Source organism: Bufo bufo, unplaced genomic scaffold (assembly GCF_905171765.1).
Source record: "Bufo bufo unplaced genomic scaffold, aBufBuf1.1, whole genome shotgun sequence".
NCBI classification, from domain to species: domain Eukaryota; kingdom Metazoa; phylum Chordata; class Amphibia; order Anura; family Bufonidae; genus Bufo; species Bufo bufo.
Genome location: NW_024400315.1, coordinates 12,501 through 37,605, shown reverse-complemented (window position 1 = coordinate 37,605; position 25,105 = coordinate 12,501). Strand labels below are relative to the sequence as shown.

General features: G+C 41.8%; 7 non-coding genes across 7 annotated transcripts; all 7 read right to left on the bottom strand.

Moving 5' to 3' along the window:
* Nucleotides 1–17,265: 17,265 nt before the first annotated feature.
* TRNAQ-UUG lies at nucleotides 17,266–17,337 on the bottom strand. Its single transcript has one exon. It is a non-coding gene; the product is annotated as a tRNA-Gln (tRNA).
* A 1,593-nt stretch (nucleotides 17,338–18,930) lies between these two features.
* Nucleotides 18,931–19,002, bottom strand: TRNAQ-UUG. The gene has a single exon. It is a non-coding gene; the product is annotated as a tRNA-Gln (tRNA).
* Nucleotides 19,003–19,767: 765 nt separating this feature from the next.
* Nucleotides 19,768–19,839, bottom strand: TRNAQ-UUG. Its single transcript has one exon. It is a non-coding gene; the product is annotated as a tRNA-Gln (tRNA).
* A 1,563-nt stretch (nucleotides 19,840–21,402) lies between these two features.
* TRNAQ-UUG lies at nucleotides 21,403–21,474 on the bottom strand. The gene has a single exon. It is a non-coding gene; the product is annotated as a tRNA-Gln (tRNA).
* Nucleotides 21,475–22,234: 760 nt separating this feature from the next.
* TRNAQ-UUG lies at nucleotides 22,235–22,306 on the bottom strand. The gene has a single exon. It is a non-coding gene; the product is annotated as a tRNA-Gln (tRNA).
* Nucleotides 22,307–23,070: 764 nt separating this feature from the next.
* On the bottom strand, nucleotides 23,071–23,142 carry TRNAQ-UUG. Its single transcript has one exon. It is a non-coding gene; the product is annotated as a tRNA-Gln (tRNA).
* A 764-nt stretch (nucleotides 23,143–23,906) lies between these two features.
* Nucleotides 23,907–23,979, bottom strand: TRNAQ-UUG. The gene has a single exon. It is a non-coding gene; the product is annotated as a tRNA-Gln (tRNA).
* Between the last annotated feature and the right edge of the window lie 1,126 nt (nucleotides 23,980–25,105).

Here is a 25,105-nt window from a genome sequence, read left to right as displayed (position 1 = left end):
CATACAGTCAAAAGACTGAAAGTATTCCAGTGAGGGAATTTTTCTTTTATTTTAAAAAAGGCCAAGTTAGTTTATCTGGCGTTCAATAATACTAGTACAGTTAGGCCTGCGTTTCATACATCTGGAATTAGCAAACTAATGTGCTGGGGTTGGTGAAAACATATAATGTACCCATACTAGAAATCTGTCAAAGAAAGCGGATACTCACATATAACAGTCATTCATCTGTAATCCATACAGTCAAAAAGACTGAAAGTATTCCAGTGAGGGAGATTTTTTTTATTTAAAAAGGCCAAGTTAGTTTATCTGGCGTTCAATATACTAGATACAGTTAGGCCTGCGTTTTCATACATCTGGAATTAGCAAACTAATGTGCTGGGGTTGGGAAAACATATATGTACCCATAACTAGAATCTGTCAAAGAAAGCGGTACTCACATATAACAGTCATTCCATCTGTAATCCATACAGTCAAAAGAACTGAAAGTATTACCAGTGAGGGGATTTTTTTTATTTAAAAAAGGCCAAGTTAGTTTTATCTGGCGTTCAATATACTAGATACAGTTTAGGCCTGCGTTTCATACATCTGGAATAAGCACAACTAATGTGCTAGGGTTGGGAAAATCATATAGAGTACCCATACTAGAAATCTGTCAAAGCAAAGGCGGATACTCACATATAACAGTCAATCCATCTGTAATCCATACAGTCAAAAGACTGAAAGTATTCCAGTGAGGGGATTTTTTTTATTTAAAAAAGGCCAAGATTAGTTTATCTGGCGGCTTCAATATACTACGATCACAGTTAGGCTAGCTTTCATACATCTGGAATAGCAAACTAATGTGCTGGGGTTGGGAAAACATATATGTACCCATACTAGATCTGTCAAAGAAAGCGGGTACTCACATATAGCAGTCTATTTCATCTGTAATCCATACAGATCAAAAGACTAAATGTATTCCAGTGCAGAGGGATTTTGTTCTATTTAAATAAAGGCCAAGTTAGTTTATCTGGCGTACAATATACCTCGATACACGTTAGGCCTGCGTTTATCATGACATCTGGAATTAGCAAACTAATGTGCTGGGGTTGGGAAAACATATATGTACCCATACTAGAATCTGTCAAAGAAAGCGGTACTCACATATAACAGTCATTCCATCTGTAATCCATACAGTCAAAAGACTGAAAGTATTCCAGTGAGGGAATTTTTTTTATTTAAAAAAGGGGCCAAGGTTAGTTTATCTGGCGTTCAATATACTAGATACAGTTAGGCCTGCGTTTCATACATCTGGAATTAGCAAACTATGTGCTGGGTTGGGAAAAAATATTTATATGTACCCATACTAGAATCTGTCAAAGAAAGCGGGGTACTCACATATAACAGTCTTCCATCTGTAATCCATACAGTCAAAAGACTGAAAGTATTCCAGTGAGGGATTTTTTTTTTATTTAAAAAAGGCCAAGTTAGTTTATCTGGCGTTCAATATACTGATACAGTTAGGCCTGCGTTTCATACATCTGGAATTAGCAAACTAATGTGCTGGGGTTGGGAAAACATATATGTACCCATACTAGAATCTGTCAAAGAAAGCGGTACTCACATATAACAGTCATTCCATCTGTAATCCATACAGTCAAAAGACTGAAAGTATTTCCAGTGAGGGAATTTTTTTTATTTAAAAAAGGCCAAGTTAGTTTATCTGGCGTTCAATATACTAGATACAGTTAGGCCTGCGTTTTCCATACATCTGGAATTAGCAAACTAATGTGCTGGGGTTGGAAAACATATATGTCCCATACTAGAATCTGTCAAAGAAAAGCGGTACTCACATATACAGTCATTCCATCTGTAATCCATACAGTCAAAAGACTGAAAGTATTCCAGTGAGGGAATTTTTTTTATTAAAAAAAGGCCAAGTAGTTTATCGGCGTTCAATATACTAGATACAGTAGGCCTGCGTTTCATACATCTGGAATTAGCAAACTAATGGTGCTGGGGTTGGGAAAACATATATGTACCCATACTAGAATCTGTCAAAGAAAGCGGTACTCCACATATAACAGTCATTCCATCTGTAATCCATACAGTCAAAAGACTGAAAGTATTCCAGTGTAGAGGGAGAATTTTCTTTTATTTAAAAAGGCCAAGTTAGTTTATCTGGCGTTCAATATACTAGATACAGTTAGGCCTGCGTTTCATACATCTGGGAATTAGCAAACTAATGTGCTGGGGTTGGGAAAACATATATGTACCCATACTAGAATCTGTCAAAGAAAGCGGGGTACTCACATATAACAGTCATTCCATCTGTAATCCATACAGTCAAAAGACTGAAAGTATTCAGTGAGGGAATTTTTTTTATTTAAAAAAGGCCAAGTTAGTTTATCTGGCGTTCAATATACTAGATACAGTTAGGCCTGCGTTTCATACATCTGGAATTAGCAAACTAATGTGCTGGGTTGGGAAAACATATATGTACCCATACTAGAATCTGTCAAAGAAGCGGTACTCACATATAACAGTCAATTCCATCTGTAATCCATACAGTCAAAAGACTGAAAGTATTCCAGTGAGGGATTTTTTTTATTTTAAAAAGGCCAAGTAGTTTATCTGGGTTCAATATACTAGATACAGTTAGGCCTGCGTTTCATACATCTGGAATTAGCAAACTACTGTGCTGGGGTTGGGAAAACATATATGTACCCATACTAGAATCTGTCAAAGAAAGCGGTACTCACATATATCAGTCATTCCATCTGTAATCCATACAGTCAAAAGACTGAAAGTATTCCAGTGAGGGAATTTTTTTTTATTTAAAAAAGGCCAAGTTAGTTTATCTGGCGTCAATATACTAGATACAGTTAGGCCTGCGTTTCATACATCTGGAATTAGCAAACTAATGTGCTGGGGTTGGGAAAACATATATGTACCCATACTAGAATCTGTCAAAGAAAGCGGTACTCACATATAACAGTCATTCCATCTGTAATCCATACAGTCAAAAGACTGAAAGTATTCCAGTGAGGGAATTTTTTTTTATTTAAAAAGGCCAAGTTAGTTTATCTGGCGTTTAATATACTAGATACAGTTAGGCCTGCGTTTCATACATCTGGAATTAGCAAACTACTGTGCTGGTGTTGGGAAAACATATATGTACCCATACTAGAATCTGTCAAAGAAAGCGGTACTCACATATAACAGTCATTCCATCTGTAATCCATACAGTCAAAAGAACTGAAAGTATTCCAGTGAGGGGATTTTTTTAAATAAAAAGGCCAAGTTAGTTTATCTGGCGTTCAATATACTAGATACAGTTAGGCCCTGCAGCTTATACATCTGGAATTAGCAAACTAATTTGCTGGGGTTGGGAATACATATATGTACCCATACTAGAATCTGTCAAAGAAAGCGGTACTCACATATAACAGTCATTCCATCTGTAATCCATACAGTCAAAAGACTGAAAGTATTCCAGTGAGGGATTTTTTTTATTTAAAAAAGGCCAAGTTAGTTTATCTGGCGTTCAATATACTAGACTACAGTTAGGCCTTGCGTTTCATACATCTGGAATTAGCAAACTAATGTGCTGGGGGGTGGGAAAACATATATGTACCCATACTAGAATCTGTCAAGAAAGCGGGTACTCACATACAACAGTCATTCCATCTGTAATCCATACAGTCAAAAGACTGAAAGTATTCCAGTGAGGGAATTTTTTTTTATTTAAAAAAGGCCAAGTTAGTTTATCTGGCGTTCAATATACTAGATACAGTTAGGCCTGCGTTTTCATACATCTGGAATTAGCAAACTAATGTGCTGGGATGGGAAAACATATATGTACCTATTCTAGAATCTGTCAAAGAAAGCGGTACTCACATATAACAGTCATTCCATCTGTAATCCATACAGTCAAAAGACTGAAAGTATTCCATTGAGCGGAATTTTTTTTTTATTTAAAAAAAGGCCAATGTTAGTTTATCTGGCGTTCAATATACTAGATACAGTTAGGCCTGCGTTTCATACATCTGGAATTAGCAAACTAATGTGCTGGGGTTGGGAAAACATATATGTACCCATACTAGAATCTGTCAAAGAAAGCGGGACTCACATATAACAGTCATTCCATCTGTAATCCATACAGTCAAAAGACTGAAAGTATTCCAGTGAGGGATTTTTTTTATTTTAAAAAAGGCCAAGTTAGTTTATCTGGCGTTCAATATACTAGATACAGTTAGGCCTGCGTTTCATACATCTGGAATTAGCAAACTAATGTGCTGGGGTTGGGAAAACATATATGTACCCATACTAGAATCTGTCAAAGAAAGCGGTACTCACCTTATACAGTCATTCCATCTGTAATCCATACAGTCAAAAGACTGAAAGTATTCCAGTGAGGGAATTTTTTTTTATTTAAAAAAAGGCCAAGTTAGTTTATCTGGCGTTCAATATACTAGATACAGTTAGGCCTGCGTTTCATACATCTGGAATTAGCAAACTAATTTTCTGGGGTTGGGGAAAACATATATGTACCCATACTAGAATCTGTCAAAGAAAGCGGTACTCACATATAACAGTCATTCCATCTGTAATCCATACAGTCAAAAGACTGAAAGTATTCCAGTGAGGGGAATTTTTTTTATTTAAAAAAGGCCAAGTTAGTTTATCTGGCGTTCAATATACTAGATACAGTTAGGCCTGCGTTTCATACATCTGGAATTAGCAAACTAATGTGCTGGGGTTGGGAAAACATATATGTACCCATACTAGAATCTGTCAAAGAAAGCGGGGTACTCACATATTAACAGTCATTCCATCTGTAATCCATACAGTCAAAAGACTGAAAGTATTCCAGTGAGGGAATTTTTTTTTATTTAAAAAAGGCCAAGTTAGTTTATCTGGCGTTCAATATACTAGATACAGTTAGGCCTGCGTTTCATACATCTGGAATTAGCAAACTAATTTGCTGGGGTTGGGAAAACATATATGTACCCATACTAGAATCTGTCAAAGAAAGCGGTACTCACATATAACTGTCATTCCATCTGTAATCCATACAGTCAAAAGACTGAAAGTATTCCAGTGAGGGATTTTTTTTTTATTTAAAAAGGCCAAGTTAGTTTATCTGGCGTTCAATATACTAGATACAGTTAGGCCTGCGTTTCATACATCTGGAATTAGCAAACTAATGTGCTGGGGTTGGGAAAACATATATGTACCCATACTAGAATCTGTCAAAGAAAGCGGTACTCACATATAACAGTCATTCCATCTGTAATCCATACAGTCAAAAGACTGAAAGTATTCCAGTGAGGGAATTTTTTTTTATTTAAAAAAGGCCAAGTTAGTTTATCTGGCGTTCAATATACTAGATACAGTTAGGCCCTGCGTTTCATACATCTGGAATTAGCAAACTAATGTGCTGGGGTTGGGAAAACATATATGTACCCATACTAGAATCTGTCAAAGAAAGCGGTACTCACATATAACAGTCATTCCATCTGTAATCCATACAGTCAAAAGACTGAAAGTATTCCAGTGAGGGAATTTTTTTTTATTTAAAAAAGGCCAAGTTAGTTTATCTGGCGTTCAATATACTAGATACAGTTAGGCCTGCGTTTCATACATCTGGAATTAGCAAACTAATGTGCTGGGGTTGGGAAAACATATATGTACCCATACTAGAATCTGTCAAAGAAAGCGGTACTCACATATTACAGTCATTCCATCTGTAATCCATACAGTCAAAAGACTGAAAGTATTCCAGTGAGGGGATTTTGCTTATAAAAAATAATATATTTCATTGTGGGTGCGAGTTGAAATCGCAACAAATGAAGAAAAATACTATTAAGGGACGAGGACGCGGTCGTGGTGGTGTCCGTGGAGCCTCTGTTGCTGGTAGAGGACGTGGCCGTTCGGCCCCAAGGCGCACAAGTAGGGAACGAACTCCACTCAACTAGCCGCAGAATGTACCGCAATATCTCGTGGGGCACAATGCCGCTCTTAGGATGGTAAAGGCCTGAGCAGGTACAGGCATTAATCGATTGGGTGGCCGACAGTGCTTCCAGCACGTTCACCACATGGTCTTACACCCCAGTCTTCTGCGGAAAGCGCACAGGTGGCACCTGAAAACCAAGCCCATCAGTCTGTCACATCCAACCCCCATGCATATCAGGGTAACGGTCTGAGCCACAAGTTATGCAGCAGTCTCTTCTTCTGTTTGAAGACTCTGCTTCCAGGGTTTCCCAGGGGCGTCCACCTAGCCCTTCCCCAGTGGAGGAAGACATACCATGCACTGACGCACAACCACTTATGTCTCCAGATGAAGAGGACATGGGAATACCACCACAGCAGAGTCACCGCCTCTCTGATGATGACGAAACACAGGTGCCCACTGCCGCGTCTTTTTGCAGTGTGCAGACTGAACAGGAGGAGGTCAGGGAGGGAGACTGGGTGGAAGACGATGCAGAGGACGATGAGGTCTTAGACCCCACATGGACTGAAGGTCGTGGCGATGACTTTCACAGTTCAGAGGAAGAGGTAGTGGTGAGACCGAGACAACAGCGAAGCCAAAGAGGGAGCAGGGGGCCAAAGCAGACGAGCCGCCGCCCCCAGAGTTCGCCTGCTACTGGAACATCGCCAACAGGGACCCAGCCCCACAAAGGAGCTTCAAAGAGTTCCCTGCATGGCACTTCTTTAAACCAATGTCCTACCGACACAAGACCCGAGAGACTTGCAACGCTCTGCCATCAGAGCCTGAGGCGAGGCATTAACGTTCTGAACCTCAGCACAAACCTGCATGACCAGGCATCTACATGCAAAGCATGAACTGCAGTGGGGTACACACCTTAAAAACCAGGCACTCGCTGAGGCATCCCTGCTCCCTCTACCGCTGCTGCCTCGGCTTCCCGCCTCGAGAGGATGTTTGCCACCCTGCCGAGCAGCAAACAGAGGATGTGCCACCGACACACCCACCACCCGCCACCGTCAACTAGCGACTCCACTATATCACACAGCAGCGTTCAGCTCTCAATATCTCAAACCTTAGAGAGGAAGCGCAAATTCCCCCCGAGTCACCCTCGAGCCCTTGGCCTGAACGCCAGCATTTCTAAACTGTCTGGCCTTTGAAATGCTGTCATTCCAGCTGGTGGACACAGACAGCTTCAAACAGCTGATGGCCATGGCTGTCCCGCAGTATGTGTTTCCCAGCCCGCCACTACTTCTCCAAGACAGCCGTGCCTTCCCTGCACATGCAAGTGTCCGATAAAATCAAGTGTGCACTGCGCAACGCCATTTGTGGCAAGGTCCACCTAACACAGATACGTGGACCAGTAAGCACGGCCAGGGACGCTATATCTCACTAACTGCACACTGGATGAATGTAGTGGCGGCTGGGCCCCCGGCGGACAGTTCCTTGCGCACGTCCTTCCGCCCCCTAGGATCGCAGGGCATCATTCTCTGCTCCTGTCGCCTCCTCCTCCTACTCGGCTTCCTCCTCCACTGCTTCCACCAGCTCATCCGGTCAGCCACACACCTTCACCACCAACTTCAGCACAGCCCGGGGTAAACGTCAGCAGGCCATTCTGAAACTCATATGTTTGGGGGACAGGCCCCACACCGCACAGGAGTTGTGGCGGGGTATTGAACAACAGACCGACGAGTGGTTTCTGCCGGTGGGCCTCAAGCCAGGCCTGGTGGTATGCGATAATGGGCGAAGATCTCGTGGCAGCTCTGGGACTAGCCGGTTTGACGCACATCCCTTGCCTGGCGCATGTGCTGAACTTGGTGGTGCAGAGGTTCATTCACCACTACCCCCAACATGTCAGAGCTGCTGCATAAAGTGCGGGCCGTCTGTGCGCGCTTCCGCCGTTCACATCCTGCCGCTGCTCGCCTGTCTGCGCTACAGCGGAACTTCGGCCTTCCCGCTCACCGCCTCATATGCGACGTGCCCACCCGGTGGAACTCCACCTTGCACATGCTGGAGAGACTGTGCGAGCAGCAGCAGGCCATAGTGGAGTTTCAGCTGCAGCACGCTCGCGTCAGTCGTACTGCCGAACAGCACCACTTCACCACCAATGATTGGGCCTCCATGCGAGACCTGTGTGCCCTGCTGCGCTGTTTCGAGTACTCCACCAACATGGCCAGTGGCGATGACACTGTTATCAGCGTTACAATACCACTTCTATGTCTCCTTGAGAAAACACTTAGGGCAATGATGTTAGAGGAGGTGGCCCAGGTGGAGGAGGATGAGGGCTCGTTTCTAACACTTTCGGGCCAGTCTGTTCGAAGTGGCTCAGAGGGAGGTTTGTTTAAGCAGCAGAGGACAGGTTCACAATTCGCCAGCCAAGGCACTGTACTGGAGGACGAGGAGGATGAGGAGGAGGAGGTGGAGGGGGACGAGGATGACGCAAGTTCACAGCGGGGTGGCAGCCCAGGCCCATCACTGGTGCGTGGCTGGGGGGATACGGTGGACGATGACGATACGCCTCCCACAGAGGACAGCTTGTCCTTACCCATGGGTAGCCTGGCCCACATGAGCGAATATATGCTCCAATGCCTGCGCAACGACAGCAGAGTTGCCCACGTTTTAACGTGTGCAGACTACTGGGTGGCCACCCTGCTGGATCCCCGGTATAAAGACAATGTGCCCACTTTAATTCCTGAACTGGAGCGCGACCGTAAGATGCGCGAGTACAAGCGCACGCTGATAGAGGCGCTCTTGAGAGCATTCCCACATGTCACAGGGGAACAGGTGGAAGGTGAAGGCAGAGGAGTGGCAAGAGGTCGCCAACGCAGCTGTGTCACGGCCAGCTCATCTGAGGGCAGGGTTAGCATGGCAGAAATGTGGAAAAGTTTTGTCTCCACGCCACAGCTATCTGCACCGACACCTGATACGGAACGTGTTAGCAGGAGGCAGCATTTCACTAACATGGTTGAACAGTATGTCTGCACACCCCTCCACATCCTGACGGATGGTTCGGCCCCATTCAACTACTGGGTTTCGAATTGTCCACGTGGCCAGAGTTAGCATGTTATGCCTTGGAGGTGCTTTCCTGCCCGGCGGCCAGCGTTTTATCTGAACGCGTATTCAGCACGGCAGGGGGCGTCATTACTGACAAGCGCAGCCGCCTGTCCACAGCCAACGTGGACAAGCTGACCTTCATAAAGATGAACCAGGCATGGATCCCACAGGACCTGTCCCTCCCTTGTGCAGAGTAGTCCTTATTAACTGCCTAAAACATGTCTTGTTGTGCTACGGGCCACTTCTTTATTTGATACAAATTTTATGAAACCCACAGTTGAATGAAACTCTTCTCTGTCTGGGCGCCGGGGCCTAACCAGATGAAAGTGGCCGGTTAAACTAACGGGTGACATGAAGCCATAACCTCTGCCATGCTACCTCTGTCTTCTGTCTGGGTGCTGAGGCCTAAGTCAAATAAAGCGGTCTTCTGCTGTGCTGGGGGATATGAAGCTAATCTCTGACCTCTCTCCTCTGTCTGGGTCCAAAGGCCTAAATCACTGAAAGAGGCCTTCTCCTGTGGTGTGTGATATGATGCCAGAATATGTGCTGTGGGGCCTCTCTCCTCTTCCTGGGTGCAGGGGTCAAATAAACTAAATTGTGGCCTACTCCTGTGGTGGCTGATATGATGCCAGAATATGTGCTGTGGGGCCTCTCTCCTCTTCCTGGGTGCGGGGGTCAAAGTAACTCAATGGTGGCTTCTCCTGTGGTGGCTGATATGATGCCAGAATATGTGCTGTGGGGCCTCTCTCCTCTTCCTGGGTGCAGGGGTCAAAGTAACTCAATGGTGGCTTCTCCTGTGGTGGCTGATATGATGCCAGAATATGTGCTGTGGTGCCTCTCTCCTCTTCCTGGGTGCAGGGGTCAAAGTAACTAAATGGTGGCTTCTCCTGTGGTGGCTGATATGATGCCAGAATATGTGCTGTGGGGCCTCTCTCCTCTTCCTGGGTGCAGGGGTCAAAGTAACTCAATGGTGGCTTCTCCTGTGGTGGCTGATATGATGCCAGAATATGTGCTGTGGTGCCTCTCTCCTCTGTCTGGGTCCAAAGGCCTAAATCACTGAAAGAGGCCTTCTCCTGTGGTGTGTGATATGATGCCTGAATATGTGCTGTGGTGCCTCTCTCCTCTTCCTGGGTGCGGGGGTCAAAGTAACTCAATGGTGGCTTCTCCTGTGGTGGCTGATATGATGCCAGAATATGTGCTGTGGGGCCTCTCTCCTCTTCCTGGGTGCAGGGGTCAAAGTAACTCAATGGTGGCTTCTCCTGTGGTGGCTGATATGATGCCAGAATATGTGCTGTGGTGCCTCTCTCCTCTTCTTTGGTGCAGGGGTCAAAGTAACTAAATGGTGGCTTCTCCTGTGGTGGTTGATATGATGCCTGATTCTCTGCTGTGAAACCTCTCTTCTCCATCTGGGTGTAGGGGTCAAAGTCTTTCAAAGTCGCCTTCTCCTGTGCTGATTGATATAAAGCTGATGGTTGTGCCATCTGACATGGTTGCCAGGGTCTGATTCAATGGGGGCCCACTCCTGTGGTGGGTGATCTAAATGCCTGATTCTCTGCTGTGAAACCTCTCTCCTCCGTCTGGGTGTAGGGGTCAAAGTCTTTCAAAGTCGCCTTCTCCTGTGCTGATTGATATGAAGCTGATGGTTGTGCCATCTGACATGGTTGCCGGGGTCCCATTAAATTGGGGCCTACTCCTGTGGTGGTTGATATGATGCCTGATTCTCTGATGTGGAACCTCTCTCCTCTGTTTGGGTGAAGGGGTCAAAGTAACTAAATGGTGGCTTCTCCTGTGGTGGCTGATATGATGCCAGAATATGTGCTGTGGGGCCTCTCTCCTCTTCCTGGGTGCAGGGGTCAAAGTAACTCAATGGTGGCTTCTCCTGTGGTGGCTGATATGATGCCAGAATATGTGCTGTGGTGCCTCTCTCCTCTTCCTGGGTGCGGGGGTCAAAGTAACTCAATGGTGGCTTCTCCTGTGGTGGCTGATATGATGCCAGAATATGTGCTGTGGTGCCTCTCTCCTCTTCCTGGGTGCGGGGGTCAAAGTAACTCAATGGTGGCTTCTCCTGTGGTGGCTGATATGATGCCAGAATATGTGCTGTGGTGCCTCTCTCCTCTTCCTGGGTGCAGGGGTCAAAGTAACTAAATGGTGGCTTCTCCTGTGGTGGTTGATATGATGCCTGATTCTCTGCTGTGAAACCTCTCTCCTCCATCTGGGTGTAGGGGTCAAAGTCTTTCAAAGTCGCCTTCTCCTGTGCTGATTGATATAAAGCTGATGGTTGTGCCATCTGACATGGTTGCCAGGGTCTGATTCAATGGGGGCCTACTCCTGTGGTGGGTGATCTAAATGCCTGATTCTCTGCTGTGAAACCTCTCTCCTCCGTCTGGGTGTAGGGGTCAAAGTCTTTCAAAGTCGCCTTCTCCTGTGCTGATTGATATGAAGCTGATGGTTGTGCCATCTGACATGGTTGCCGGGGTCCCATTAAATTGGGGCCTACTCCTGTGGTGGTTGATATGATGCCTGATTCTCTGATGTGGAACCTCTCTCCTCTGTTTGGGTGAAGGGGTCAAAGTAACTAAATGGTGGCTTCTCCTGTGGTGGCTGATATGATGCCAGAATATGTGCTGTGGGGCCTCTCTCCTCTTCCTGGGTGCAGGGGTCAAAGTAACTCAATGGTGGCTTCTCCTGTGGTGGCTGATATGATGCCAGAATATGTGCTGTGGTGCCTCTCTCCTCTTCCTGGGTGCGGGGGTCAAAGTAACTCAATGGTGGCTTCTCCTGTGGTGGCTGATATGATGCCAGAATATGTGCTGTGGTGCCTCTCTCCTCTTCCTGGGTGCGGGGGTCAAAGTAACTCAATGGTGGCTTCTCCTGTGGTGGCTGATATGATGCCAGAATATGTGCTGTGGTGCCTCTCTCCTCTTCCTGGGTGCAGGGGTCAAAGTAACTAAATGGTGGCTTCTCCTGTGGTGGTTGATATGATGCCTGATTCTCTGCTGTGAAACCTCTCTCCTCCATCTGGGTGTAGGGGTCAAAGTCTTTCAAAGTCGCCTTCTCCTGTGCTGATTGATATAAAGCTGATGGTTGTGCCATCTGACATGGTTGCCAGGGTCTGATTCAATGGGGGCCTACTCCTGTGGTGGGTGATCTAAATGCCTGATTCTCTGCTGTGAAACCTCTCTCCTCCGTCTGGGTGTAGGGGTCAAAGTCTTTCAAAGTCGCCTTCTCCTGTGCTGATTGATAGAAGCTGATGGTTGTGCCATCTGACATGGTTGCCGGGGTCCCATTAAATTGGGGCCTACTCCTGTGGTGGTTGATATGATGCCTGATTCTCTGATGTGGAACCTCTCTCCTCTGTTTGGGTGAAGGGGTCAAAGTAACTAAATGGTGGCTTCTCCTGTGGTGGCTGATATGATGCCAGAATATGTGCTGTGGGGCCTCTCTCCTCTTCCTGGGTGCAGGGGTCAAAGTAACTCAATGGTGGCTTCTCCTGTGGTGGCTGATATGATGCCAGAATATGTGCTGTGGTGCCTCTCTCCTCTTCCTGGGTGCGGGGGTCAAAGTAACTCAATGGTGGCTTCTCCTGTGGTGGCTGATATGATGCCAGAATATGTGCTGTGGTGCCTCTCTCCTCTTCCTGGGTGCGGGGGTCAAAGTAACTCAATGGTGGCTTCTCCTGTGGTGGCTGATATGATGCCAGAATATGTGCTGTGGTGCCTCTCTCCTCTTCCTGGGTGCAGGGGTCAAAGTAACTAAATGGTGGCTTCTCCTGTGGTGGTTGATATGATGCCTGATTCTCTGCTGTGAAACCTCTCTCCTCCATCTGGGTGTAGGGGTCAAAGTCTTTCAAAGTCGCCTTCTCCTGTGCTGATTGATATAAAGCTGATGGTTGTGCCATCTGACATGGTTGCCAGGGTCTGATTCAACGGGGGCCTACTCCTGTGGTGGGTGATCTAAATGCCTGATTCTCTGCTGTGAAACCTCTCTCCTCCGTCTGGGTGTAGGGGTCAAAGTCTTTCAAAGTCGCCTTCTCCTGTGCTGATTGATATGAAGCTGATGGTTGTGCCATCTGACATGGTTGCCGGGGTCCCATTAAATTGGGGCCTACTCCTGTGGTGGGTGATCTAAATGCCTGATTCTCTGCTTTGAAACCTCTCTCCTCCGTCCGGGTGTAGGGGTCAAAGTCTGTCAAAGTCGCCTTCTCCTGTGCTGATTGATATAAAGCTTATGCTTGTGCCATCTGACATGGTTGCCGGGGTCTGATTCAATGGTGGCCTACTCATGTGGTGGGTGATCTAAATGCCTGATTCTCTGCTGTGTAACCTCTCTCCTCCGTCTGGGTGTAGGGGTCAAAGTAACTAAATGGTGGCCTACTCCTGTGGTGGGTGATATGATGCCTGGTTCTCTGCTGTGGGACCTCTCTCCTTTGTCTGGGTGCTGTGGTCAAAATAATAGTAAGTGACCTTCTCCATTGGTGGGTGACTTGAAGCCTGATTCTGTGCTATGGGACCTCACTCCAATTAATATTGTTTAATTTTTATTTATTTTATACAAGCAATGAGATGGTGGCTCACTCAAGGCGGAAATGTGGAACAGGTGCTGCTAGCCCAAATGTGAGGGACACCCACCCTCAGAAGGTAATATGGGTAAACTAAAATAATGGGCGAGCACACTGCATTTGTATCATCCAATACATAAAATTTAATTAAATCCAATAGATGAACACGTGATGAAAAATAAAATAGTCACACAATAAATTAAAATACAATAAAATATCTGAAAAACAATGGGCTTGGATTGATTACACTTCAATAGATACCGCGGATGAATAATTGCACAGTATGATGAAGTCCAATTGATAGTATGTAGACCAAGGTATCATATAAAAGTCCATTAATATGGTAAGATATCTTGCATTCTCCTATCCAGGAGATCTATGGTCACAAGTCTATTGCATGGATAATGTACCTGTAGTATGTGCTGATATTATGGCTCCAATATGAGGAGAGAGTATCCTCTTCCAGTCTCTGGCCGACTGCTTTAAGTGAACTCCTGTATAAGACCTTAGGTGCTGATTGATATGCACCAGTTAGCTGTATAATGTTGCAAAGTCCCGTAATCACTGTGGGTATAGCAGCTAATAGATACAGTGCTTCTTACCTCCCTCGTGGTGGACGGGTTGTTTCCAGCGTGAGTCGGGCGACGCGGGGTACTGCCGGCGTCAAGCTTCGTTCAGCTGCAGCTGACTTACCCGATGTCTCACGAGATTTCCAAGCGGGATTTCGCCCAAGCACAGCGGGGAGGACACAGTAAGTCTCCAATATGTTCCTAGTTGTTGAAGTCCTTCAATTCAATTTACAGCATGGCCATGCTTGTGGACGTGGAGGTGCTTTAATTACAGGTATGCGATCCGGCCCATACGCGTTTCGGGAATTCTCCTTCCCTTCATCAGTGGTGCCGCATCACCTGTGAGCCTCCACCTTTTATATCTTAGATAGCACCAAAATATGGATCACTGGATTTTTCCTGCTCCAATGCAAAACATGTGATTTTTGTGCATGCACTTGATAAACAACTCTTTGAATACTCATGTAGTTTTCCACATCATTATATATATATTTGTCTACATATAATCGATAGTATATGTTGCATATAGAAGTTATTCAATTGAAAACGCCAACTAGGAGTTATTGGGTCTCTCCTTCCAAATAGTCTGCATGCGTTTTTTATATATACATGCGTTTTTTGAGCATGCGGTTTTGATGCGTTTTTTTGCAACTCATGCGTTTTTTAGCTGCATTTGTTCCTACAATCAATGTGGAGAGAACTATATAAGCCAAATTAATACTATAGACTGGATATCAAAGTTATGCAATATTGAAGTGAAAGTGCATTTGAAGTGTGCTATTAATAAATATTCATAAATATTCTATTTATACATAAACCTTCAAATTTCCAATTGTTAAAATATTAAGATGAGACTACATTTGATAAAAAATATAAAATATATGATATTATTAACGAATAGACTGATTCATATATTCTAACAGATATTAGAAGGATCCGTGGTCGGGACAGCCAACCGTGAGGTAGCCTTCCAATATGTTTCTTTGTAGACAAGGATCTTGTCCTATACCATCTACAAGATCCTTGTCTACAAAGAAACATATTGGAAGGCTACCTCACGGTTGGCTGTCCCGACCACGGATCCTTCTAATATCTGTTAGAATATATGAATCAGTCTATTCGTTAATAATATCATATATTTTATATTTTTTATCAAATGTAGTCTCATCTTAATATTTTAACAATTGGAAATTTGAAGGTTTATGTATAAATAGAATATTTATGAATATTTATTAATAGCACACTTCAAATGCACTTTCACTTCAATATTGCATAACTTTGATATCCAGTCTATAGTATTAATTTGGCTTATATAGTTCTCTCCACATTGATTGTAGGAACAAATGCAGCTAAAAAACGCATGAGTTGCAAAAAAACGCATCAAAACCGCATGCTCAAAAAACGCATGTATATATAAAAAACGCATGCAGACTATTTGGAAGGAGAGACCCAATAACTCCTAGTTGGCGTTTTCAATTGAATAACTTCTATATGCAACATATACTATCGATTATATGTAGACAAATATATATATAATGATGTGGAAAACTACATGAGTATTCAAAGAGTTGTTTATCAAGTGCATGCACAAAAATCACATGTTTTGCATTGGAGCAGGAAAAATCCAGTGATCCATATTTTGGTGCTATCTAAGATATAAAAGGTGGAGGCTCACAGGTGATGCGGCACCACTGATGAAGGGAAGGAGAATTCCCGAAACGCGTATGGGCCGGATCGCATACCTGTAATTAAAACACCTCCACGTCCACAAGCATGGCCATGCTGTAAATTGAATTGAAGGACTTCAACAACTAGGAACATATTGGAGACTTACTGTGTCCTCCCCGCTGTGCTTGGGCGAAATCCCGCTTGGAAATCTCGTGAGACATCGGGTAAGTCAGCTGCAGCTGAACGAAGCTTGACGCCGGCAGTACCCCGCGTCGCCCGACTCACGCTGGAAACAACCCGTCCACCACGAGGGAGGTAAGAAGCACTGTATCTATTAGCTGCTATACCCACAGTGATTACGGGACTTTGCAACATTATACAGCTAACTGGTGCATATCAATCAGCACCTAAGGTCTTATACAGGAGTTCACTTAAAGCAGTCGGCCAGAGACTGGAAGAGGATACTCTCTCCTCATATTGGAGCCATAATATCAGCACATACTACAGGTACATTATCCATGCAATAGACTTGTGACCATAGATCTCCTAGATAGGAGAATGCAAGATATCTTACCATATTAATGGACTTTTATATGATACCTTGGTCTACATACTATCAATTGGACTTCATCATACTGTGCAATTATTCATCCGCGGTATCAATTGAAGTGTAATCAATCCAAGCCCATTGTTTTTCAGATATTTTATTGTATTTTAATTTATTGTGTGACTATTTTATTTTTCATCACGTGTTCATCTATTGGATTTAATTAAATTTTATGTATTGGATGATACAAATGCAGTGTGCTCGCCCATTATTTTAGTTTACCTTTATTTATTTTATGTTAACTCATCATTTCCCTATCTACATTTGTTTGCAGGGGATTTAACTACATTTTGCTGCCTTTTGCAGCCCTCTAGCCCTTTCCGGGTGTGTTTTACAGCCTTTTTAGTGCCCAAAAGTTCGGGTCCCCATTGACTTCTATGGGGTTCGGGTTCGGGATGAAGTTCGGGTCGAGTTCGGACCCCGAACCCGAACATTTTTCGAAAGTTCGGCCGAACTCGTCGAACCCGGACATCCAGGTGTTCGCTCAACTCTAATTGCGAACACTTTGTGAAATTATTTTTTTAAGTTTTCATTTGTATTGTAATGTAAAGGGACCCACTAGGACCCAGATTGAATCTTTAGCACGATGCTTTTCTAGCTCCCTCTTTCATGCTTATACCTAAAACTCCGACCTGACACCTTTTTAACAGTACTTTATCTTTTGCCCATCACTTTGCCTGCAGCTACCCCAGGTGTCCACATTCCTGTACCTTCTGTTTTGTACTGTGCACCCCAAATATCGTGTATTACAAATAACAGTGTCCTAACTAGTTATTCTAAAAATAATAGTTTCAAACAGTACCCCAGAAGTAAATACTTCCTCACACAGAAATACAAACTCAGGTCCCACTGAGATTTGAACTCGGATCACTGGATTCAAAGTCCAGAGTGCTAACCATTACACCATGGAACCCCCATGAGGGATTACTATCGATGGTCCTCTATAGTGTTTTAAATTGAATTATATTAGCACCTACATAGATAAGAGTAAAAAAAAAATGCCTATTTACTCTTAGCACATAGGCTAATTGTACTAAAATACAGTTTAGTCCAATGATTCGAGGTGTTATCTCCTCTGATTGCAGTGGTTGATTGTCCCTTTTCTTCTCCATCAGGCCCCGAGTGTCATGATAACGACTCCTGTCCATGGCAAATCTTATACTTAGCTTCTATTTGGAATTTAAAATGAATACTATAGGAATATATAGATGTTATAAATAACATTGAGAATAAGATAAGGCTTTTGCAATGGAAGATATTTTTGGTTACACAAATAGATATTTCTTCAACTAGAGGAGTGAACCCGCTGTGTAATTTCAAAGTGTTATTGCGAACAATTTGTGAAATATTTTTTTAAGTTTTCATTTGTATTGTAATGTAAAGGGACCCATTAGGACCCAGATTGAATCTTTAGCACGTTGCTTTTCTAGCTCCCTCTTTCATGCTTATACCTAAAACTCAGACCTGACACCTTTTTAACAGTACTTTATCTTTTGCCCATCACTTTGCCTGCAGCTACCCCAGGTGTCCACATTCCTGTACCTTCTGTTTTGTACTGTGCACCCCAAATACCGTGTATTACAAATAACAGTGTCCTAACTAGTTATTCTAAAAATAATAGTTTCAAACAGTACCCCAGAAGTAAATACTTCCTCACACAGAAATACAAACTCAGGTCCTACTGAGATTTGAACTCGGATCACTGAATTCAAAGTCCAGAGTGCTAACCATTACACCATGGAACCCCCATGAGGGATTACTATCGATGGTCCTCTATAGTGTTTTAAATTGAATTATATTAGCACCTACATAGATAAGAGTAAAAAAAAAATGCCTATTTACTCTTAGCACATAGGCTAATTGTACTAAAATACAGTTTAGTCCAATGATTCGAGGTGTTATCTCCTCTGATTGCAGTGGTTGATTGTCCCTTTTCTTCTCCATCAGGCCCCGAGTGTCATGATAACGACTCCTGTCCATGGCAAATCTTATACTTAGCTTCTATTTGGAATTTAAAATGAATACTATAGGAATATATAGATGTTATAAATAACATTGAGAATAAGATAAGGCTTTTGCAATGGGAGATATTTTTGGTTACACAAATAGATATTTCTTCAACTAGAGGAGTGAACCCGCTGTGTAATTTCAAAGTGTTATTGCGAACAATTTGTGAAATTATTTTTTTAAGTTTTCATTTGTATTGTAATGTAAAGGGACCCATTAGGACCCAGATTGAATCTTTAGCACGTTGCTTTTCTAGCTCCCTCTTTCATGCTTATACCTAAAACTCAGACCTGACACCTTTTTAACAGTACTTTATCTTTTGCCCATCACTTTGCCTGCAGCTACCCCAGGTGTCCACATTCCTGTACCTTCTGTTTTGTACTGTGCACCCCAAATACCGTGTATTACAAATAACAGTGTCCTAACTAGTTATTCTAAAAATAATAGTTTCAAACAGTACCCCAGAAGTAAATACTTCCTCACACAGAAATACAAACTCAGGTCCTACTGAGATTTGAACTCGGATCACTGGATTCAAAGTCCAGAGTGCTAACCATTACACCATGGAACCCCCATGAGGGATTACTATCGATGGTCCTCTATAGTGTTTTAAATTGAATTATATTAGCACCTACATAGATAAGAGTAAAAAAAAAAATGCCTATTTACTCTTAGCACATAGGCTAATTGTACTAAAATACAGTTTAGTCCAATGATTCGAGGTGTTATCTCCTCTGATTGCAGTGGTTGATTGTCCCTTTTCTTCTCCATCAGGCCCCGAGTGTCATGATAACGACTCCTGTCCATGGCAAATCTTATACTTAGCTTCTATTTGGAATTTAAAATGAATATTATAGAAATATATAGATGTTATAAGAAATAACATTGAGAATAAGATAAGGCTTTTGCAATGGGAGATATTTTTGTTTCCCAAAATAGATATTGCTACACCTAGAGGAGTGAACCCGCTGAGTAATTTCAAACTGTTATTGCGAACACTTTGTGAAATTATTTTTTTAAGTTTTCATTTGTATTGTAATGTAAAGGGACCCATTAGGACCCAGATTGAATCTTTAGCACGTTGCTTTTCTAGCTCCCTCTTTCAAGCTTATACCTAAAACTCAGACCTGACACCTTTTTAACAGTACTTTATCTTTTGCCCATCACTTTGCCTGCAGCTACCCCAGGTGTCCACATTCCTGTACCTTCTGTTTTGTACTGTGCACCCCAAATACCGTGTATTACAAATAACAGTGTCCTAACTAGTTATTTTAAAAATAATAATTTCAAACAGTGCCCCAGAAGAAAATACTTCCTCACACAGAAATACAAACTCAGGTCCCACTGAGATTTGAACTCGGATCACTGGATTCAAAGTCCAGAGTGCTAACCATTACACCATGGAACCCCCATGAGGGACTACTATTGATGGTCCTCTATAGTGTTTTAAATTGAATTATATTAGCACCTACATAGATAAGAGTAAAAAAAATGCCTATTTACTCTTAGCACATAGGCTAATTGTACTAAAATACAGTTTAGTCCAATGATTCAAGGTGTTATCTCCTCTGATTGCAGTGGTTGATTGTCCCTTTTCTTCTCCATCAGGCCCAGAGTGTCATGATAACGACTCCTGTCCATGGCAAATCTTATACTTAGCTTCTATTTGGCATTTAAAATGAATACTATAGGAATATATAGATGTTATAAATAACATTGAGAATAAGATAAGGCTTTTGCAATGGGAGATATTTTTGGTTCCAAAAATAGATATTGCTACACCTAGAGGAGTGAACCCGCTGTGTAATTTCAAAGTGTTATTGCGAACACTTTGTGAAATTATTTTTTTAAGTTTTCATTTGTATTGTAATGTAAAGGGACCCATTAGGACCCAGATTGAATCTTAAGCACGTTGCTTTTCTAGCTCCCTCTTTCATGCTTATACCTAAAACTCAGACCTGACACCTTTTTAACAGTACTTTATCTTTTGCCCATCACTTTGCCTGCAGCTACCCCAGGTGTCCACATTCCTGTACCTTCTGTTTTGTACTGTGTATTACAAATAACAGTGTCCTAACTAGTTATTCTAAAAATAATAGTTTCAAACAGTACCCCAGAAGTAAATACTTCCTCACACAGAAATACAAACTCAGGTCCCACTGAGATTTGAACTTGGATCACTTGATTCAAAGTCCAGAGTGCTAACCATTACACCATGGAACCCCCATGAGGGATTACTATCGATGGTCCTCTATAGTGTTTTAAATTGAATTATATTAGAACCTACATAGATAAGAGTAAAAAAAAAAAGCCTATTTACTCTTAGCACATAGGCTAATTGTACTAAAATACAGTTTAGTCCAATGATTCGAGGTGTTATCTCCTCTGATTGCAGTGGTTGATTGTCCCTTTTCTTCTCCATCAGGCCCCGAGTGTCATGATAACGACTCCTGTCCATGGCAAATCTTATACTTAGCTTCTATTTGGAATTTAAAATGAATATAATAGAAATATATAGATGTTATAAGAAATAACATTGAGAATAAGATAAGGCTTTTGCAATGGGAGATATTTTTGTTTCCCAAAATAGATATTGCTACACCTAGAGGAGTGAACCCGCTGAGTAATTTCAAACTGTTATTGCGAACACTTTGTGAAATTATTTTTTTAAGTTTTCATTTGTATTGTAATGAAAAGGGACCCATTAGGACCCAGATTGAATCTTTAGCACGTTGCTTTTCTAGCTCCCTCTTTCATGCTTATACCTAAAACTCAGACCTGACACCTTTTTAACAGTACTTTATCTTTTGCCCATCACTTTGCCTGCAGCTACCCCAGGTGTCCACATTCCTGTACCTTCTGTTTTGTACTGTGTATTACAAATAACAGTGTCCTAACTAGTTATTCTAAAAATAATAGTTTCAAACAGTACCCCAGAAGTAAATACTTCCTCACACAGAAATAGAAACTCAGGTCCCACCGAGATTTGAACTCGGATCACTGGATTCAAAGTCCAGAGTGCTAACCATTACACCATGGAACCCCCATGAGGGATTACTATTGATGGTCCTCTATAGTGTTTTAAATTGAATTATATTAGCACCTACATAGATAAGAGTAAAAAAAAATGCCTATTTACTCTTAGCACATAGGCTAATTGTACTAAAATACAGTTTAGTCCAATGATTCAAGGTGTTATCTCCTCTGATTGCAGTGGTTGATTGTCTCTTTTCTTCTCCATCAGGCCCAGAGTGTCATGATAACGACTCCTGTCCATGGCAAATCTTATACTTAGCTTCTATTTGGCATTTAAAATGAATACTATAGGAATATATAGATGTTATAAATAACATTGAGAATAAGATAAGGCTTTTGCAATGGGAGATATTTTTGGTTCCAAAAATAGATATTGCTACACCTAGAGGAGTGAACCCGCTGTGTAATTTCAAAGTGTTATTGCGAACACTTTGTGAAATTATTTTTTTAAGTTTTCATTTGTATTGTAATGTAAAGGGACCCATTAGGACCCAGATTGAATCTTTAGCACGTTGCTTTTCTAGCTCCCTCTTTCATGCTTATACCTAAAACTCAGACCTGACACCTTTTTAACAGTACTTTATCTTTTGCCCATCACTTTGCCTGCAGCTACCCCAGGTGTCCACATTCCTGTACCTTCTGTTTTGTACTGTGCACCCCAAATATCGTGTATTACAAATAACAGTGTCCTAACTAGTTATTCTAAAAATAATAGTTTCAAACAGTACCCCAGAAGTAAATACTTCCTCACACAGAAATACAAACTCAGGTCCCACTGAGATTTGAACTCGGATCACTGGATTCAAAGTCCAGAGTGCTAACCATTACACCATGGAACCCCCATGAGGGATTACTATCGATGGTCCTCTATAGTGTTTTAAATTGAATTATATTAGCACCTACATAGATAAGAGTAAAAAAAAAATGCCTATTTACTCTTAGCACATAGGCTAATTGTACTAAAATACAGTTTAGTCCAATGATTTGAGGTGTTATCTCCTCTGATTGCAGTGGTTGATTGTCCCTTTTCTTCTCCATCAGGCCCCGAGTGTCATGATAACGACTCCTGTCCATGGCAAATCTTATACTTAGCTTCTATTTGGAATTTAAAATGAATATAAAAGAAATATATAGATGTTATAAGAAATAACATTGAGAATAAGATAAGGCTTTTGCAATGGGAGATATTTTTGTTTCCCAAAATAGATATTGCTACACCTAGAGGAGTGAACCCGCTGAGTAATTTCAAACTGTTATTGCGAACACTTTGTGAAATTATTTTTTTAAGTTTTCATTTGTATTGTAATGTAAAGGGACCCATTAGGACCCAGATTGAATCTTTAGCACGTTGCTTTTCTAGCTCCCTCTTTCAAGCTTATACCTAAAACTCAGACCTGACACCTTTTTAACAGTACTTTATCTTTTGCCCATCACTTTGCCTGCAGCTACCCCAGGTGTCCACATTCCTGTACCTTCTGTTTTGTACTGTGCACCCCAAATACCGTGTATTACAAATAACAGTGTCCTAACTAGTTATTTTAAAAATAATAATTTCAAACAGTGCTCCAGAAGAAAATACTTCCTCACACAGAAATACAAACTCAGGTCCCACCGAGATTTGAACTCGGATCACTGGATTCAAAGTCCAGAGTGCTAACCATTACACCATGGAACCCCCATGAGGGATTACTATCGATGGTCCTCTATAGTGTTTTAAATTGAATTATATTAGCACCTACATAGATAAGAGTAAAAAAAAAATGCCTATTTACTCTTAGCACATAGGCTAATTGTACTAAAATACAGTTTAGTCCAATGATTTGAGGTGTTATCTCCTCTGATTGCAGTGGTTGATTGTCCCTTTTCTTCTCCATCAGGCCCCGAGTGTCATGATAACGACTCCTGTCCATGGCAAATCTTATACTTAGCTTCTATTTGGAATTTAAAATGAATATAATAGAAATATATAGATGTTATAAGAAATAACATTGAGAATAAGATAAGGCTTTTGCAATGGGAGATATTTTTGTTTCCCAAAATAGATATTGCTACACCTAGAGGAGTGAACCCGCTGAGTAATTTCAAACTGTTATTGCGAACACTTTGTGAAATTATTTTTTTAAGTTTTCATTTGTATTGTAATGTAAAGGGACCCATTAGGACCCAGATTGAATCTTTAGCACGTTGCTTTTCTAGCTCCCTCTTTCAAGCTTATACCTAAAACTCAGACCTGACACCTTTTTAACAGTACTTTATCTTTTGCCCATCACTTTGCCTGCAGCTACCCCAGGTGTCCACATTCCTGTACCTTCTGTTTTGTACTGTGCACCCCAAATACCGTGTATTACAAATAACAGAGTCCTAACTAGTTATTTTAAAAATAATAATTTCAAACAGTGCCCCAGAAGAAAATACTTCCTCACACAGAAATACAAACTCAGGTCCCACCGAGATTTGAACTCGGATCACTGGATTCAAAGTCCAGAGTGCTAACCATTACACCATGGAAACCCCATGAAGGACTACTATTGATGGTCCTCTATAGTGTTTTAAATTGAATTATATTAGCACCTACATAGATAAGAGTAAAAAAAAATGCCTATTTACTCTTAGCACATAGGCTAATTGTACTAAAATACAGTTTAGTCCAATGATTCAAGGTGTTATCTCCTCTGATTGCAGTGGTTGATTGTCCCTTTTCTTCTCCATCAGGCCCCGAGTGTCATGATAACGACTCCTGTCCATGGCAAATCTTATACTTAGCTTCTATTTGGAATTTAAAATGAATATAATAGAAATATATAGATGTTATAAGAAATAACATTGAGAATAAGATAAGGCTTTTGCAATGGGAGATATTTTTGTTTCCCAAAATAGATATTGCTACACCTAGAGGAGTGAACCCGCTGAGTAATTTCAAACTGTTATTGCGAACACTTTGTGAAATTATTTTTTTAAGTTTTCATTTGTATTGTAATGTAAAGGGACCCATTAGAACCCAGATTGAATCTTTAGCACGTTGCTTTTCTAGCTCCCTCTTTCAAGCTTATACCTAAAACTCAGACCTGACACCTTTTTAACAGTACTTTATCTTTTGCCCATCACTTTGCCTGCAGCTACCCCAGGTGTCCACATTCCTGTACCTTCTGTTTTGTACTGTGCACCCCAAATACCGTGTATTACAAATAACAGTGTCCTAACTAGTTATATTAAAAATAATAATTTCAAACAGTGCCCCAGAAGAAAATACTTCCTCACACAGAAATACAAACTCAGGTCCCACCGAGATTTGAACTCGGAACACTGGATTCAAAGTCCAGAGTGCTAACCATTACACCATGAGGGATTACTATCGATGGTCCTCTATAGTGTTTTAAATTGAATTATATTAGCACCTACATAGATAAGAGTAAAAAAAAAATGCCTATTTACTCTTAGCACATAGGCTAATTGTACTAAAATACAGTTTAGTCCAATGATTCGAGGTGTTATCTCCTCTGATTGCAGTGGTTGATTGTCCCTTTTCTTCTTCATCAGGCCCCGAGTGTCATGATAACGACTCCTGTCCATGGCAAATCTTATACTTAGCTTCTATTTGGAATTTAAAATGAATATTATATAAATATATAGATGTTATA